General features: G+C 50.1%; 1 non-coding gene across 1 annotated transcript in view; it reads left to right on the top strand.

Moving 5' to 3' along the window:
- Positions 1-3,066: 3,066 nt before the first annotated feature.
- LOC112071460 (MAP/microtubule affinity-regulating kinase 2b) overlaps positions 3,067-5,875 on the top strand; it is an 11,897-nt gene continuing 9,088 nt past the window's right edge. The window contains exon 1 of the transcript XR_011475866.1: positions 3,067-3,372. This is a non-coding gene — a transcript (MAP/microtubule affinity-regulating kinase 2b). The remainder of the gene's footprint in view (positions 3,373-5,875) is intronic.

The following is a 5,875-nucleotide window of genomic DNA, read 5'->3' as shown; positions in this document are numbered from 1 at the left end:
AATGTGATTTTGTCCATGTAAACGAGGCGTACGGGTAAAAAGTTTGAAGCCAGGAAAATTTTGGCTATACAGTTAAAATTTAGCAAAAAGATATCGGCACTAACGACTTTCTAGAAATTTAATCAAATTGTACAACAAAGACGTCGACGCACGAAGGAAGCACTCACACGCTGGTCAAAAGCGCTATTGGGACACCCGCGCTGATAAGTTTATCAGAATATGAATGGGCTCATCTGGTGATGAGAGGAAACTTCACGAGAGTAATCACTAATATATAAAGGATCTGTGAGGAAGGGAGAGCAGCTCGATAAGTCATAAAATGAGGTCAATAGTAAACCCTCGGAGATGCCATAATACACGCATTTATGTGTGGAAAGTAGATACATTGATTGTGTGTAGTCTAATCGATAGGTGCTATTTCTATAGATGACACTTGAGATCACTACATCTCCAGATATAAAATGATGCGCGCAGTGTTATATATATTATAATAGAGATAGGACTACGCATATGTGGTACCACAGCCTATAAGTGAGCACTACTATGATACTAAGAGGCCAGCATTTAAACACAAACCCTTCTTCTATAGAGTTACCACAATCGCACAGTCCTACCCCTCAATGTTGAGAAGCCCACCTAACACCAATTGATGCCACATACAACCTCTCCTCATGTGGGCAAGCAACGAAACCACAACTCCCAATCAGCACCAGCGAGATATCCCCTCCCCTCAATTTCGAAGCATCTGCAAAATCTCGATCCAATCGAGCATAAAACTCCTCCCCATGGAGCACTCAACCCTCCACCTGGAGCACTCAACCCACCTCCATTGAGCACTAACCCTCCCTGCACGCACAGCCTTCATGGAGCACTAACCTTCATGGAGCAAGCTAAACCCTCCAGGAGCAACATAACCCTCCCACTCGACCACTAACGCCTCCACACACTAACCCTCCATGGAGCACCCTAAACCACCCCATGGAGCACTAACCTCACACACTGGAGCACTAACACACACACACACACACAAACCCACCATGGCTCACACACCCTAGTAGCTGCACACACCCGGAACCTAAGGTGTCATTCAGCACTAAAGGGATCTTTAAGTCGACCATTGTTGATTTGATACGTGCTGTGATCCCAAACGGGCATGCTGTATCGTGGGCCCTGGTCTAAAGTAAGTGCACTATATAGGGAAAAGGGTGCCACCCTGCTCTGAAAGTAAGTGCAGCTATATAGGAAGTAGGGTGGCGTCTTTGGACACATCCCATGTCCATGTTCATCAGCATTAACCTAAGATACAGTGGGAGTTTGTCCTTGCCCCTCCGCCCGCCGCCCTTGGCGACTACATATCAAGCAAATGTTACTGTACTGAGGCGTACAAAACATTATGAACACCTGCTTCTTTCAATGACATAGACTGACCAAGTGAATCGAGCTGAAAAGCTGTGATCATTACTGGTGCACTTTGTTAAATCCACTTCAATCCGTGTAGATGAAGGGGAAGAGACAGGCAATAGAATGCACGTGGATTGTGTATTGTGTGCCATTCAGAGGGCAAGACAAAAGACTTAAGTGCCTTGTAGCAAAGTGTACGGTAGTAGGTGCCTAAAGGCGCAAAGCCCCCGTGCGGGAGCGCTGGTTTGCTTGAGAACTGAACGAGCTGCTGAGCCTTTTAATTGCTCTTCACCCACATCCGTTTCCTCTGTCGTGTTACCTCAAACGAATGGTGTCCATCCAATACGGACACCTCCAGCCCAACCTTGCTACACCCACTGTGGGAAGCATGGAGCAACATGGGGCAGAAAACCTGTGGGAACGCTTTAAACACCTTGTAGAGTACCGTCCATTGCCGACGATATCTGAGGCCTCCCTCTCCCCCTCCCATCTATCTCTTTCCTCCCATCTAATCTCTCCCCCTCCCTCTATCTTCCCTTCCATCTATCTTCTCCCCCTCACCATCTATCTTCTCCCTCCTCCCTCTCTCCCCTCCCATCCCTCTCCCCCCTCCCATCGCTCTCTCTCTCCCCCTCCCATCTCCTCTCTCTCCATCCCTCCATCTCCTCCCCCTCTCGGTACCATACTCTCCCTCTCGTCCCTCCCATCTCTCTCTCTCTCTCCCATCTCTCCCCCTCCCATCTCTCTCCCCCTCCCATCCCTCTCCTCCTCCCATCTCTCTCTCTCCCTCCCATCTCTCTCTCCTCCCATCTCTCTCTCTCCTCCATCTCTCTCTCTCCTTCTTCTTCTCTCTCCTTCTTCCCTCCCATCTCTCTCTCTCTCTCTCCCTCCCATCTCTCTCTCTCTCTCTCTCTCTCTCTCTCTCTCTCTCTCTCTCTCTCTCTCTCTCTCTCTCCTCTCTCTCTCGTGTATAAAGGGATTAGTGATGGGAATATAACTGTGTGTTGTAAAGGTCTGCAGACTGCCTCTAGTAGTCTTCACACAACCTCCAGTCTTCAGCCTGAATAAATACTGTTTATTTTCCCACCACAAGCCATGCTATCCCTGTCTGTCTGTCTTTCCTCTTCTTTGGGCTGTATGGCTGTTCTGTCACTATGTAATCAGCAGTCCTGTTGCTTTGACCTCCACTTGAACCTCCTCTCTTTCTTTCTCCCTCTCTGTCTTCCTCTGTGTGTGTGTGTGTGTGTGTGTTGTGTGTGTGTGTGTGTGTGTGTTGTGGTTGTGGTGTGTGTGTGGTGTGTGTGTGTGTGTGTGTGTGTGTGTTGTTTAAGCTCTTGTCAACAACTCTCTACTTCTGCTCCCCTGTATTTTATTAAAGTCTATTTCCACTCTTTTACTCCTGTCCTCTCTCTCCCCTCCCCTTCTCTCCTTCCCCTCCCCTCCTCCCCTTCTCTCCTCCCTCCTCCTCTTCTCTCTCTCCCTCCTCCCTCCCCTTCTCTCCCTCCACTTCTCTCCCTCCCCTTCTCCCCCCTCCTTCTCTCCCCTCCCCTTCTCCCCCTCCCCTTCTCTCCTCTACCTTCTCCCCCTCCTCCCCCTTCTCTCCTCCCGCCCTTCTCTACCTTCTCCCCCCTCCTCCTCTCCTCTCCCCCTTCTCCCCTCCCTCCCCTTCTCCCCCTCCCCTATGCTGAAAGTGTTATTGTTTTTCTGCTCCTAACCATGCTTATTCCATCCACGCCCTGCCCGCCCTCACACACTCTGTCATGCATGTGTGTGTGTGTATGTGTGTCGGGCGGGCGCTCCCCTCCCCCTACCAGCCTGAACACCCCCGGTCCGAGCCTCCACCTCGTCTGCTGTGCCATCCTCTCCTCTTCCTCCTCTTCCTCCCGTCCCCGCCACACAAGTCCCTGTCCACCTCCAACCACCCTGTCCGCCCTCCGGCCCTGACTTCCACGCACTGCACCACCGGCCCAGGCAAGTGGCCTCTAACCCCCTTAATACACCCTGCTAGACCTCCCTGAGCCCGGGTCTGGAGAAGAGAGGAGGAAGAGCGAGGGGGATGGAAAGATAAATTGGGATGGTTTTTTCAGAAGCAGGAAGAGTGGAGAGTCGGACAGAGGAGGAGGGAGAGACGGAAGAGGAGAGGGAGGGAGACGGACAGAGGAGAGGGAGCGAGAGGAGAGCGGACAGAGGAGAGGGAGCGAGGGAGACGCAGAGGAGAGGGAGCGAGGGAGAGACGGACAGAGGAGAGGAGCGAGGGAGAGACGGACAGAGGAGAGGGAGCGAGGGAGAGACGGACAGAGGAGAGGAGGAGGGAGAGACGGACAAGGGAGGGAGGAGGGAGGAGACGACAGAGGAGAGGGAGGAGGACCAGAGGAGAGGGAGGGACGGACAAGAGGAGAGGGGGGGAGAGACAGAGAGAGGGAGGGAGGGAGGGACGGACAGAGGAGAGGGAGGGAGGGAGGGGACGGACAGACGAGAGGGAGGAGGGAGAGACGGACAGACGAGAGGGAGGGAGGGAGAGACGAACAGAGGAGAAGGAGAGAGGAGGGACGGACAGGAGAGGGAGGGAGGGACGGACAGAGGAGAGGGAGGGAGGGAGGGAGGGAGGGAGGGACGGACGGACGGTGGAGAGGGAGGGAGGGTCAGTGGGGTGTGAGGGAGTGGGAAATGTGTAAACACTTGTTGTGCTCTTTCTCAATTTGTCTTTTGATGATTCCTCGCCTCAACCGTATTGGAGAAGGTCCCACCCCTCTGACCTTCTTCTCCATTGGGTTTTCAGAAGGAGACGAGGAGATAGGATGCAAGGAATTGAGACAATATGATTGAGAAAGAGCCTGAGAGAGTGAACGGGACGATGGTTTGTGAAGGGAGGGAGTTTTCTGACTGAATGAGCAAATGCTTCCATGTTCCGATATCCGTCCTCTCACCCAACCAACGCCAGATTGACCCAGTAGTACCGTAGTAATTATCTTATTTGACATTTTGAAGAATGAAATCTCTTTGAGATGCACGATCTCGTTTTCAAGTGTCCAAATATATACTTTAACTACTGCTACAACTACTAATACAACTAAGTACTTATATACATATTTACTAATATCTTGACATGGTGATGTTTCTATTAGTTTACAGTTAGTTCTGAACCCTATTTCTTGAAATCACCGTGTGATTTTTTTTATAGGTAAATTATTTCCAGTCAGTTGGMCCTTTTGTATCTGAAAGATGTACCTTTTGTAATTTGCTGCTGTGGTTGAAAAGAGTAGCGTGGGTCTTGTAAAGGTAGGTGTTCCTTTAATAATATATACAGGGACATTCAGAAATAAATTGGTCCCAATGCAGTTGTCTTCCGTTGGGGGAGTGACAGTCCGTTTAGTGATTCAGGACAATGTCTTATAATGGCATCCAGGAATTAATCTGCAAATTATTGACAAGAGGTTTGGGAGTAGGGCTGTGAAAGTTTAAACGAAATTGGGATGCTTTAACGTTAAGAAAAATCCCTAATGGAAACTTTATTATTATATATATTTCTTCTCCCTCCCACTAAATGTGAACGACAATGCAGCTGGTTGACTCTGTGTGTTCAGTCTGTTGCATGTGGAATCTCCTATGTATTGATGATAGGCCCTGCTATTCTGACAGTTGATCGTGCTTCATTATCCGTCCGTACGTAGGCCCTGCTTTACTGAGTTGATCGTGCTTCTTATCCGTCGTAACGGTAGGCCTGCTTTACTGAACGTTGATCGTGCTCATTATCCGTCCGTACGGTGGCCCTGCTTTACTGAAGTTGATCGTGCTTCATTATCCGTCCGTACGGTAGGCCCTGCTTTACTGAAGTTGATCGTGCTTCATTATCCGTCCGTACCGGTAGGCCCTGCTTTACTGAAGTTGATCGTGCTCATTATCCGTCGTACCGGTAGGCACCTGCTTTACTGAAGTTGATCGTGCTTCATTATCCCGTCCGTAGCGTAGGCCCTGCTTTACTGAAGTTGATCGTGCTTCATTATCCGTCCGTACCGGTAGGCCCTGCTTTACTGAAGTTGATCGTGCTTCATTATCCGTCCGTACCGGAGGCCCTGCTTTACTGAAGTTGATCGTGCTTCATGTCCGTCCGTAGCGGTAGGCCTGCTTTTACTGAAGATTGATCGTGCTTCATTATCCGTCCGTACGGTAGGACCTGCTTTACTGAAGTTGATCGTGCTTCATTATCCGTCCGTAAACGGTAGGCACTTGCTTCTGAAGTTGATCGTGCTTCATTATCCGTCCGTACCGGTAGGCCTGCTTATCGAAGTTGATCGTGCTTCATTATCCGTCGTACGCAGTAGGCCCTGCTTTCTGAAGTTGATCTGCTTCATTATCCGTCCGTAACGGTAGGCCCTGCTTTACTGAAGTTGATCGTGCTTCATTATCCGTCCGTAACGGTAGCCCTGCCTTTACTGAAGTTGATCGTGCTTCATTATCCGTCCGTAACGGTAGG

Source organism: Salvelinus sp. IW2-2015, unplaced genomic scaffold (assembly GCF_002910315.2).
Source record: "Salvelinus sp. IW2-2015 unplaced genomic scaffold, ASM291031v2 Un_scaffold1619, whole genome shotgun sequence".
NCBI lineage: Eukaryota > Metazoa > Chordata > Actinopteri > Salmoniformes > Salmonidae > Salvelinus > Salvelinus sp. IW2-2015.
The sequence above is the reverse complement of the archived record's forward strand: the minus strand, read 5'-3'. Positions and strand labels throughout refer to the sequence as shown.